General features: G+C 31.9%; 1 long non-coding RNA gene across 1 annotated transcript; it reads right to left on the reverse strand.

Moving 5' to 3' along the window:
- Positions 1–2,605: 2,605 nt before the first annotated feature.
- Positions 2,606–13,308, reverse strand: LOC117326940. Its single transcript, XR_004532532.1, has 2 exons — positions 8,117–13,308; positions 2,606–7,921 (listed from the first exon to the last, which is right to left on the reverse strand). It is a non-coding gene; the product is annotated as an uncharacterized LOC117326940 (long non-coding RNA).
- Between the last annotated feature and the right edge of the window lie 1,181 nt (positions 13,309–14,489).

Consider the following 14,489-nt stretch of genomic DNA (forward strand, 5'->3'; position numbering starts at 1 on the left):
GATTGAGAGCATATTTTCACAATAGACCAAAGATGATATAATTCATAGAGTGTAATTTTAAATTAAATCTTTTAATAGAAATTTTTTCATGCATTTTGAAATATCTTAGAAAAAAGTCCCTACCTTGATCTGTCCTGAAACTTCATCAAGGCGATTTATTCTCATAAAAATTTGCCACTGACAAATGAATAATCTTCAAGAAATTTGCAAAATTAGAATTTCTGATATACATGTACTTACAATACACCAACAAATCAAAAGAGAGTGTACTTGTTTTTTAAGGATGGCAGTGTATATCTGAAACATCTTTTAAACATATGTTCAACAGATTTGATCATCAACATTCCTTTATGTAAAAATTTTGCATTGAAAAGCTTCCTACAATTAAAGGGGATGAATCTTCATTAACATCATTCTTGTAACAGTTTCCTTTTGACAATTTTATGTTCAGAAATGTTGATTTAACTTAGATCAGACCTTTATACTGCTTGTTGGAATATTTTCTCCCCGAAGTTAACCAAAACTATTGTAATTGTCTTTTTTTGTTTGAAAGAAATCTTATTTGTGTCTGGAATAAACTACAACTTTTCCAGTAATACTAAACCAACTGACCAGTTTTTTCAGAAAACACGACTTCGTCCATGACACATGGACATAATGTATACAGTTTTTATATCTCAAAATGTAGACATGAATATGTTAGAAATAAATACATAACATAATTTACAATCCTTCATGGTGCTAAAACCAATGTTCAAATTGGAATTTATAACAATATCAGTAATAAAACTACAAACAAAAATAATTGCCCATAGTCTCCATATAATGTCCTATACTCCATGAAAATATTGAATAAAACAAAACGCTTCTTCTACTTGGATACGAAAAAAAGTAAAACATTCTTAAAGCTGTTCCCAGGAAAACACACCATTTTGATACTTGAAAAGGTCATTCCTGAGAAAAAACTAATCATTTCAGTAAAAATAATGCAGAAAATATCCACAAAATTAACTAAACTTAAAAGTTGCATGTTTAATTTGCATATACAAATAATGATAACATATCTTGTTTCCCAAATATACTAAGCGAGATGACTGTAAAAACTGAATTTGATGATGAAAGTTACTCAATCAGTTTTATTTAAAAGCTGACCGGTTCCCAAGTAAAAACAGATAACAATCGCAAACAAAACATGTTACTTCCATTTTCATCAAGAATCCTGTTTTGTCAAAATGGCAGTTATTTATGAAACTCAGTTGAAACGGTCCAGGCAGTACAAAACTAAATCGCCATACACCATTGGACGGTACATACCTTTACCAGACTTAGAGGTGAAGGTCAAAAAGCACAAGGTAGAATTATTGATCGTAATTAAAATAACAATATCAAACATGTTCTTTTTCGTGTGTGCTAAATACATTACTTACTAAAACCTTAATTTGCACAAATCTGGTTTTTGATAGAAATATGAATAAGCCTGAGAGTTTCTGACAGCATAACTGGACCTTAAACCTACATGTTTAAAAAATTCTGCTATTAAACCTTAGTTCCTATCTTGACCATTGGTCATTTGGATTTATCCAAGATAATTGTTAAACTGTATTCTACCGAGATGAAACGAGATCAGATCATCAACAAGTAAAGGTGAAGTGTTGACTCTCGATAAATCAAAAATAAATAATTAGCTGATTGCCCTGCAAGCATTCAGGTTGATGTTCCCTTGTGATGTGACATTGACCTTTGACCTCTAAAGCTGGAGTTCTCCCTAGTTAAGTGAAATCTGGCAGAGATTTTAAAATAATGATAAGATGGATGGACACGAGATGCTTAAATCCTGCTTTATTTATATCAAAGGCAGTCAAAATGTCATGGTGAGTCTCTATATTAATTATGTAGCTAGACAAATTCATACAAATAATTGGACTTTTAAATATATATATATATTGACATTTTGATTAATGAGACTTTATAAACATTATTTGAGGAATTTTTAGAAATTAATCATTGATCCAAGTGTATGAAAATTTGGAATATCAGTACAACTTTATACCCGCAATTCAGCCTCACATTCTACAACGTATAGTGTTCGAATGCAAACTACAGCACATATCTTCAATCATAAATAAAATATGTACAAAGGGAGGTAAATCATTCCTGATAACTTGATTACTTTAATCTAGAATTATTGCTTTGTTAGCGACATCAAACATTTCTATAAATGCATTTTCACGTTAGAACCTTTTCAACTAAAAATAAATATGATGATTGGGTTGGGGATGCGTAGGTTACGATATGTGCTTGTCTAATCTGACCGTGGGTTAGGAAGTTATTCTGCAGATAACGAAGTTTATCTACATGTGAAAAATAAGGGGATGGGCTTATCCTTGAGGGCAGGGGCTTATACCTTGTCAAATAAAGTATATCCTTCAATTAAATCATCCAAAAAAATCATGTTCTACCATATCAAACATTTCTTGTTTAAATCATAAAGTAATTTTTGCAGAAGGCAGATTTAGTGTTTTTTTTCTTGATGAATCTGGTTTTGGAAAATGACTATCTTGATCCTGATGAACATAATGTGGTAACATATATGACACAGATTCTGTAAACCCAGGTAATGATTTTTTTTTTTTTTTTTTTTTATACAGGATTCCAGAGATTCTTTACATACTAAAATGCATGCACATAAACAACATGATACACATCTTAAACAAAACAATAAAAAGTATATTGTATGTATGACAAGTTTTGGAGATTTAGTACCCTTTGAGAAGAAAAATCATACATTGTATTATGCTAAGAACAAAAATTGAATCGATGAGAAGATGCATTATTCGGATCACAGATAAGGATACAGGAACTTAAATAATACAGTGTGGATAATTTTGTTAAGGTTCACAAAGCGGCCAGATTTATAATCTGAACAGACATTAAGCAAGGTAAGGAGTTACTATCAATAACTGCCACAAACTTTTGTTACCTGGCCCAGATTTCATCAATGTGCCTTACCTTGAGGAAATTCCTTAACTAACATCTTCCAACGGAAAAACATTATAAAATTGAAGGAAATATTTCTAAGCGAAGAATTTCTTTCCTTCAATAAAAGTTGAAGAATTTCCTTAAGCTAAGGAACATTGATGAATCTTGGCCAGCAGGTCATTATCTATTTTTTACTTCCATCAAAATGGTGGAAATGATGATCTATCAATTCGAAATTGGATGTATTAATTTCACAAGCAAATTGAAGTAAACAAGAGGCCCATGGGGCCTACATATATCGCTCACCTGATATTAGTGTTAGACATAGTGTTCAGAATCAGTAAAAAATACCTAATTGATTATTGGTTGAATTCCTTATTAACAATTATATGATCGGTTGGTCAATGTTATTATGTTTTTTTTATTTATTGTTGTATGGTTTATATATGTTCTTTCTATCGGCTTTATTGAGCTTCGATCATCTACTTAAATAAACTCTTATTTCTGTCTCTCGCCTGTTAACTCAACCAGTCGAAATTTCTACTAAATTTTGTCTGCCCTCATCAATACATCAGAAAGAAATTCAATCATGGATGTTTATACCGGATTTGCTAATTACATCAGCTGATCTATTATTGATTAGAATTAATTATAAACACTAACGACTCTGTTTTCCACTGGTTTTGGTCATCAAGAAGAATTTGACAAAGGTCAGAGAACCAAACGGATAGCAACATTAACAAAGACAAGTAACTGTTAATGATATTAACAGCTAATCTAATTAAAATCTAGATATTCATTCCCAGTCTGTTACATGAACATCTCACAACATTGCATAAGGGGTCACGTCAGGGTGACTTTCTGGATTAGCCAATCAAATTACTACTCCCAGAATCTTGAAAGTGAAATTTGTATGTGCGAACTAGCATGACTTAGAGTGCAAAGCTTGCATAATCTGTAAATTTAATTCCAATAATTTCATCCCACAAAGCATACAGCTATATAAATGCTGTGCTGAAGTGGTTTGCTTCAGATGCATGCTGTGGCGAAATAGTTTACACAGAGAACTTGACAATTCGTCCTGAAAATGGGAACACAGAAATATCACAGGTCACCTTGACGTGACCTTTTATGCGATGTTTATGGAACAGAGTGAGAATGAATATCAAGATTTTAATTAGATTAATTAACAGCCACCTAGGACCACAGGCAGGGCATATGTTACGATATCTAAAAAGGTCTTATAGGGTATATGGGGAGGGCATCTGGCTATAAAATATACATGAGGTATGTCAGTAATTTCTTACTACCTCATGTCCGAGAGATCCTGTGGAGGCGAAAACACGAAAACCATGCCTGTACCCGTACCCGTCCCATTCCAAGAAACCAGCACAAGATAATTTTTTTTTTGGTCTATGCATTGAAAAAGATATCTATAACTAAATAAAACATACAATCAGATCCAATAATAATGTATCATTACACAGGAATAGTACACTGTACACGAGAACATGAAAAGCAGTAGATTGAATATTGGTTGCATGAAATTCTAAAACTGACAAAATAAATAAATGTATATCGGATTTTATTTTTTTTTTGGAGAAGACCACAAATATTTTAGGAAACTTATTTGGTGATGTATTTTCCGCATAATTTAAATCGAAATAACGTCTTGCTTCCAGGAACGGGCAGGGTACAGTACTGTATTACATGCCTTCACTTCCACGGATGTGGTAAGTGGTCATTTTTGAAGGAAAGTGGCCAGTGGTCAGCTGACAGCTTGTGAAGAGAGTTCAATAAAGCATGAATAGGGAATGTAGAGGATCTACAAATTGAATGGCACTAATTTTGTTTGAAATGCAACCAAACTTGGTACAGAAATTGTCCGATAAAGCCAGTATAGGTAGAATTTGTTTGATTGGTTTACATTTAGTAAAATCCTATCAAGAACTAGCTATCTAAGGGCGACCTCCCATGTGTTGTTTGTCTCCTTTATGGAGCAAAACTAATGTCGACTTTATAGTGCAATCTCACTGAATTTACTACCAGACACCCAGCAGGACACCCCACCCAGTCATATTATACTGACAAAAGGGGAACAAATCCCACTCCTTAAATGCATATAGTGCTAGCAAGAGTAGAAATGACCATTTTCTAAGGCTCTGGTATGTCTTGGCCAAGCAAACGAACCCAAAAGCCTTCCTCACAGGGGCAAATGCTCATGCTAAACTAAAGACCAAAAAGGAAAGTAGTGTAAAAGGGACATTAAGAAGAAAATTGCTTAGAAAGAATAAAAAAGAAAGATCCCAAATTTAGTCGCCTCTTACGATCATGCAATGGGGGCAGCAGGTACAATTCTTACGCCCTACCTGCAGGGCAGAGGTAGTACAAAATTAGTGTCAAACTTGATTATTCTTATACCCGAGTGGCCCCCTTCTCCACATACCCCATAAGACCCTTCAGTATATCATAACGTATGCCTGTGCTGAGGGAAAACCATCATCTATATTGACATCTATAAACACCGTAGCTATCATCAAACTTTTTTGTCAGCACAACTATCAAATACAACAAAGGAAAACTTGAAAGAAGGAAACAGAAATCTGGATAAGTTGGGTTTTTTTTTTTCTTTTTTTTTAAAACTTATTTTAATAGAATATAATAATTTCAGGATTAAGTTGAATATTTTTTTGCTCTTATATTTTGAGATTTTACAGATTCTTATAATCAAATGATCTACCTTATATAATTTATTAATTCTGTCATTTTTTATAGAGATATACATGAGTATATCTAGCTTTCCCACAATGTCTTTATCTCACCGCACAGAACTACCATTCTAATATCTATACCATGGCTTCAAAAAAGTCCATGATCCAGACACAATTACCTGTAAGAGGAAAAGGGCAAACTAAATGTGAATAACACAAAGATAAGGATGTAGTATTTGAATACAATGTCTGCAATTAATTTTACCTTATTTATTTATACAGATATACCAAAGGATCTACCACAGCCGTCACCTTTTCATCTGGTCACGCTTAATTATCAATCTAATCTCTATACCATGGCTTCAAAAAAGTCAATACTCCGTGCACAGTTACCAATCAGAGTGAAAGGCCAACCTAAATGTGAATAACACAAAGATAACGATGTAATATTTGAATGCAATGTCTATAATTAATTTTATCCTTTTTTTTTTAGATACACCAGAACCACCACCTTTTCATCTTGTCACATTAAATCACCAACTTTTCTATCAGCACAACTATCAAATACAACGAAGAAAACTTGAAAGAAGGAAAAGGAAATCTGGATAAGTTTTTTTTCTTAACTTGCACAATTTTTATATGATAAATTCAGGATTAAGTCAATTTTTTTTATCTGAATAAGAAACTTGGATGCCCATACGTTATATACAAAATATTTTTGAGATTTTAAGGAGTCTTATCATCAAATGTCGTACCCAAAACAATTTATTAACTTTGTCATTTTTTTTATAGAGATACACCCGAGGATCTATAGGTTCCACACAATATCTTCATGTCACCGCACAGAACTACCATCCTTAAATATCTATACCATGGCTTCAAAAAAGTCAATAATTCGTGCACAGTTACCAATCAGAATGAAAGGCCAACCCAAATGTGAATAACACAAAGATAAGGATGTAATATTTGAATGCAATGTCTGTAATTAATTTTATCTTCTTTTTTTTTATACAGATACACCAGAACCACCACCTTTTCATCTAGTCACATTAAATCACCAACTTTTCTATCAGCACAACTTGAAAGAAGGAATAAGAAATCTGGAACAAAGTTTTTCTTTCTTAACTTGCACAAAACTAATATGATACATTAAGGATTAAGTCAATTTTTTTTTTATCTCAATCAGAAACTGGGGTGCCGATATGTTCTATAAATATATTGAGATTTTGAAGATTTTTATAATCATGACTTACCTAATATAATTCATTAACTTGTCATTTTTATAGAGATACACCTGAGGATCTACAGGTTCCACACAATGTCTTTATCTCTTCACACAGAACTACCAATCAAATATCTATACCATGGCTTCAAAAAAGTCAATAATTCGTGCACAGTTACCAATCAGAGTGAAAGACCAACCTAAATGTGAATAACACAAAGATAACGATGTAATATTTGAATGCAATGTCTGTAATTAATTTTACCTTTTTTTATACAGATTGATACAACATAGGATCCACCACCTTTTCATCTTGTCACATTAAATCACCAACTTTTCTATCAGCACAACTATCAAATACATGTACAACAAAGGAAACTTGAAAAAAGGAAAAAGAAATCTGGATAAGTTTTAAGTTGAATGTTTTTTTGTTCTCAATCAGAAACTTGGGTTCCCATACATGTTCTATACATACCTGGTATATTTTGAGATTTGAAGGACTCATATCATCAAATGATTAACCTAACATAATTTATTAACTTTGTCATTTTTGATAGAGATATACATGAGGATATCTATAGCTTTCCCACAATATCTTTATTTCACCGCACAGAACTACAATTCTAATATCTATACCATGGCTTCAAAAAAGTCAATGATCCGGACACAGTTACCTGTTAGAGGAAAAGGGCAAACTAAATGTGAATAACACAAAGATAAGGATGTAATATTGGAATGCAATGTCTGTAATTAATTTTATCTTTTTTATTCATACAGATATACCAAAGGATCTACCACAGCCGTCACCTTTTCATCTTGTCACGCTTAATTATCAATCTTATGGCTTCAAAAAGTCAATGATCCGGACACAGTTACCTGTTAGAGGAAAAGGGCAAAATAAATGTGAATAACACAAAGATAAGGATGTAATATTTGAATACAATGTCTGTAATTAATTTTATCTTTTTTATTCATACAGATATACCAAAGGATCTACCACAGCCGTCACCTTTTCCATCTTGTCACGCTTAATTATCAATCTAATGGCTTCAAAAAGTCAATGATCCGGACACAGTTACCTGTTAGAGGAAAAGGGCAAAATAAATGTGAATAACACAAAGATAAGGATGTAATATTGGAATACAATGTCTGTAATTAATTTTATCTTTTTTATTCATACCAAAGGATCTACCACAACCGTCACCTTTTCATCTTGTCACGCTTAATTATCAATCTAATGGCTTCAAAAAGTCAATGATCTGGACACAGTTACCTGTTAGAGGAAAAGGGCAAACTAAATGTGAATAACACAAAGATAAGGATGTAGTATTTGAATACAATGTCTGCAATTAATTTTACCTTATTTATTTATACAGATATACCAAAGGATCTACCACAACCGTCACCTTTTCATCTTGTCACGCTTAATTATCAATCTAATCTCTATACCATGGCTTCAAAAAAGTCAATACTCCGTGCACAGTCACCAATCAGAGTGAAAGGCCAACCTAAATGTGAATAACACAAAGATAACGATGTAATATTTGAATGCAATGTCTATAATTAATTTTATCCTTTTTTTTTTTAGATACACCAGAACCACCACCTTTTCATCTTGTCACATTAAATCACCAACTTTTCTATCAGCACAACTATCAAATACAATGAAGAAAACTTGAAAGAAGGAAAAAGAAATCTGGATTAAATTTTTTTTCTTAACTTGCACAATTTTTATATGATAAATTCAGGATTAAGTCAATTTTTTTTTATCTCAATAAGAAACTTGGATGCCCATATGTTATATACAAAATATTTTTGAGATTTTAAGGAGTCTTATCATCAAATGTCGTACCCAAAACAATTTATTAACTTTGTCATTTTTTTTATAGAGATACACCCGAGGATCTATAGGTTCCACACAATGTCTTTATCTCTTCACACAGAACTACCATTCTTAAATATCTATACCATGGCTTCAAAAAAGTCAATAATTCGTGCACAGTTACCAATCAGAGTGAAAGGCCAACCTAAATGTGAATAACACAAAGATAACGATGTAATATTTGAATGCAATGTCTATAATTAATTTTATCTTCTTTTTTTTTATACAGATACACCAGAACCACCACCTTTTCATCTAGTCACATTAAATCACCAACTTTTCTATCAGCACAACTTGAAAGAAGGAAAAAGAAATCTGGAACAAAGTTTTTCTTTCTAAACTTGCACAAAACTAATATGATAAATTAAGGATTAAGTCAATTTTTTTTTTTATCTCAATCAGAAACTGGGGTGCCGATATGTTCTATAAATATATTCTGAGATTTGAGGATTTTTATAATCATGACTTACCTAATATAATTCATTAACTTGTCATTTTTATAGAGATACACCTGAGGATCTATAGGTTCCACACAATGTCTTTATCTCTTCACACAGAACTACCAATCAAATATCTATACCATGGCTTCAAAAAAGTCAATGATCCGGACACAGTTACCAATCAGAGTGAAAGACCAACCTAAATGTGAATAACACAAAGATAAGGATGTAATATTTGAATGCAATGTCTGTAATTAATTTTATCTTCTTTTTTTTTATACAGATACACCAGAACCACCACCTTTTCATCTTGTCACATTAAATCACCAACTTTTCTATAAGTACGATTAACTTTTCTATCAGTACGATTATAAAATAAAACAATCAGGATTAAGTTGAATTTTTTTTTTTTTTTTTTTGCTCTCAATCAGAAACTGGGGTGCCGATATGTTTTATAAATATATTCTGAGATTTTGAAGATTTTTATAATCAAATGACTTACCTAATATAATTCATTAACTTGTCATTTTTATAGAGATACACCTGAGGATCCATAGGTTCCACACAATGTCTTTATCTCTTCACACAGAACTACCATTCTTAAATATCTATACCATGGCTTCAAAAAAGTCAATAATTCATGCACAGTTACCTGTCAGAGGAAAAGGGCAAACTAAATGTGAATAACACAAAGATAAGGATGTAATATTTGAATGCAATGTCTGTAATTAATTTAATTTTTTTTTTTTTATACAGATACACCAGAACCACCACCTTTTCATCTTGTCAAATTAAATCACCAACTTTTCTATCAGCACAACTATCAAATACAACGAAGAAAACTTGAAAGAAGGAAAAAGAAATCTGGATAAGTTTTTTTTCTTAACTTGCACAAAATTTATATGATAAATTAAGGATTAAGTTGATTTTTTTTTTTTCTTTCTTTTTTTATCTCAATCAGAAACTGGGGTGCCGATATGTTCTATAAATATATTCTGAGATTTTGAAGATTTTTATAATCAAATGACTTACCTAATATAATTCATTAACTTGTCATTTTTATAGAGATACACCTGAGGATCTATAGGTTCCACACAATGTCTTTATCTCTTCACACAGAACTACCATTCTTAAATATCTATACCATGGCTTCAAAAAAGTCAATAATTCGTGCACAGTTACCAATCAGAATGAAAGGGCAAACTAAATGTGAATAACACAAAGATAACGATGTCATATTTGAATACAATGTCTGTTATTAATTTTATCTCTTTTTTTTTATACAGATACACCAGAGGATCCACCGGAACCACCACCTTTTCATCTTGTCACATTAAATCACCAACTTTTCTATCAGCACAACTATCAAATACAACAAAGGAAACTTGAAAAAAGGAAAAAGAAATCTGGATGAGTTTTAAGTTGAATGTTTTTTTGATCTCAATCAGAAACTTGGGTTCCCATATATGTTCTATACATATATTTTGAGATTTTAAGGATTCATATCATCAAATGATTAACCTAACATAATTTATTAACTTTGTCATTTTTGATAGAGATATACATGAGGATATCTATAGCTTTCCCACAATATCTTTATCTCACCGCACAGAACTACCATTCTAATATCTATACCATGGCTTCAAAAAAGTCCATGATCCGGACACAGTTATCTGTAAGAGGAAAAGGGCAAACTAAATGTGAATAACACAAAGATAAGGATGTAATATTTGAATACAATGTCTGTAATTAATTTTATCTTTTTTATTCATACAGATATACCAAAGGATCTACCACAGCCGTCACCTTTTCATCTTGTCACGCTTAATTATCAATCTAATGGCTTCAAAAAGTCAATATCCGGACACAGTTACCTGTTAGAGGAAAAGGGCAAAATAAATGTGAATAACACAAAGATAAGGATGTAATATTTGAATGCAATGTCTGTAATTAATTTTATCTTTTTTATTCATACAGATATACCAAAGGATCTACCACAGCCGTCACCTTTTCCATCTTGTCACGCTTAATTATCAATCTAATGGCTTCAAAAAGTCAATGATCCTGACACAGTTACCTGTTAGAGGAAAAGGGCAAAATAAATGTGAATAACACAAAGATAAGGATGTAATATTTGAATACAATGTACGTAATTAATTTTATCTTTTTATTCATACAGATATACCAAAGGATCTACCACAACCGTCACCTTTTCCATCTTGTCACGCTTAATTATCAATCTAATGGCTTCAAAAAGTCAATGATCCTGACACAGTTACCTGTTAGAGGAAAAGGGCAAACTAAATGTGAATAACACAAAGATAAGGATGTAATATTTGAATGCAATGTCTGTAATTAATTTTATCTTTTTTATTCATACAGATATACCAAAGGATCTACCACAACCGTCACCTTTTCCATCTTGTCACGCTTAATTATCAATCTAATGGCTTCAAAAAGTCAATGATCCTGACACAGTTACCTGTTAGAGGAAAAGGGCAAAATAAATGTGAATAACACAAAGATAAGGATGTAATATTTGAATACAATGTATGTAATTAATTTTATCTTTTTTATTCATACAGATATACCAAAGGATCTACCACAACCGTCACCTTTTCCATCTTGTCACGCTTAATTATCAATCTAATGGCTTCAAAAAGTCAATGATCCTGACACAGTTACCTGTTAGAGGAAAAGGGCAAACTAAATGTGAATAACACAAAGATAAGGATGTAATATTTGAATACAATGTACGTAATTAATTTTATCTTTTTTATTCATACAGATATACCAAAGGATCTACCACAACCGTCACCTTTTCCATCTTGTCACGCTTAATTATCAATCTAATGGCTTCAAAAAGTCAATGATCCTGACACAGTTACCTGTTAGAGGAAAAGGGCAAACTAAATGTGAATAACACAAAGATAAGGATGTAATATTTGAATGCAATGTCTGTAATTAATTTTATCTTTTTTATTCATACAGATATACCAAAGGATCTACCACAACCGTCACCTTTTCATCTTGTCACGCTTAATTATCAATCTAATGGCTTCAAAAAGTCAATGATCCTGACACAGTTACCTGTTAGAGGAAAAGGGCAAAATAAATGTGAATAACACAAAGATAAGGATGTAATATTTGAATACAATGTCTGTAAGTAATTTTATCTTTTTTATTAATACAGATATACCAAAGGATCTACCACAACCGTCACCTTTTCATCTTGTCACGCTTAATTATCAATCTAATGGCTTCAAAAAGTCAATGATCCGGACACAGTTACCTTTCAGAGTGAAAGGGCAAACTAAATGTGAATAACACAAAGATAAGGATGTAATATTTGAATACAATGTCTGTAATTGATTATATATATATATATATATATCATCGCCTTTCCATCAAATCCATAACTTAGGCAGTTTCTTTTTTTTTCAATGTCCACCTGAGGATCTACAAGAACATTCAACTTTCCATTTTGTCATACATAACTTCCAACCTATACCATTATTATTATTATATATATATGACATATAAGAATGTCAAACAACATACCAGTCAGATCTATACAGATATTTTAAGATTTTTATGAAACTCAACAATATATAACTTGCCGAATGCAATTTAACTGTCTTTTTAATACAGATACACCAACGTAAACGTCACTACCTTTCTATGTTGTTATCAAATTACTCGTCATGGTATCATAACATTGGTGCGAAGTATATTTTCCACCTAATCAGAAACCGGGAAACTCTTCTGTTTGAGTTTAACTGATACTTGATGGTCCTATCAGCAGCCAATTTGTTCTACAGATAAATAATTTTTTACAGTATTTTCCAGATGATCTAGTCGCCATCTTTCTTGTTTACAAATTCAACATCTATATAACGTATTATAGAGATACACCAGATGATCTAGTCGCCATCTTTCTTGTTTACAAATTCAACATCTATACAATGGCATCAAAAAATCCATAATCACAGTTACCCATCCCATCTGAAAAGGACAAATCAAGTGTGAACATTGCAAAGATAACCATTGCATACCAAGATCCTAAAAAAAAAAAAAAAAAAAATATTATTCAGACTTTTGTAAACACGGACATCGCTTCATTCTCCTCGATGAATACCCCATCAGAATCAACTGCACAACCCACAAGATGAACTTGCTAAAATCTGCTAATAGAATCAAGTTTTATATATATATTTTTTTCCCATCAAATCAGACACTGATGTACTCATCCGAAAGAAAGTTTTGACATTTATACTGGCATATTAAGTTTCTCGACACAATGTATAATATTTTTTTTTGTTAATTCTGTCTGTTTTACATAGACATCAACCAAACAACCTAAACCAATATGACCTTAAAACCAGGAGGCTTCATTATATGAGAACAAGAACCTATTAGATCTAAAGGACAACTAAAGTGCAAAAACCACTAATATAATAATGTTGTCTTTTTTGTCATGAATGCAACACCATGAAAACCATGTGAAACCAAAAGTTTCATGATTTTTCAAAAATCAAAAAAGAAAACCAAATCGTTATTCAGGACACAGACAACGCTTCATTCTCCTCAATCAATGTCCCATAAGAATCAAGAGCCAAAACAACAGCATTGTTGTCTCCACGATACACTACATAATGACAGTTTCCTTGAAATATCAGAAATTAAATCTGAACAAACAAATACAATTCTGGATTTTGTTAGCAGAGAGAACGCTTCATTTTTCTTAGGGACACCCGATCAAATGAAGTTTTAAACACTTAGACTAGCAGTGTGGTGTCAGGAGTAAGTCTTGTACAACTTTTTCAATAACCATCCATAAACAACATATAGACAGTTTCCTGGAATTGTGATCGAGATCACTCTATCATAAACAACACATAGACAGTTTCCTGGAATTAAGATCGAAAATAAGAGCACCATGTCATTTGGGAATATATTAAGAACAAGATTTATATCAATTGATAGCCTTTGGCCGTCAGTAAATTTTACTGTTTAGGGCTAATGAAACTAGTCAACCCAACTACGCAATCAAAAACCTTGGAGCTTACTCAATAAGCACAAGATCCTGTAAGACCTAAGGGACAATCAAAGAGCCTAACACAGAAATACAACAATGTTGCCTTTGTGTGTCAGGACTGCAACACACTTCAAGCCCAACATGCTCAATTTCAACACACAAACCACATATAGATAGTTTTCATGAAAAACAAAATATTATTACGGATTTAATTAGC

This window comes from Pecten maximus, chromosome 5 (assembly GCF_902652985.1).
Source record: "Pecten maximus chromosome 5, xPecMax1.1, whole genome shotgun sequence".
In the NCBI taxonomy this organism is placed as follows: domain Eukaryota; kingdom Metazoa; phylum Mollusca; class Bivalvia; order Pectinida; family Pectinidae; genus Pecten; species Pecten maximus.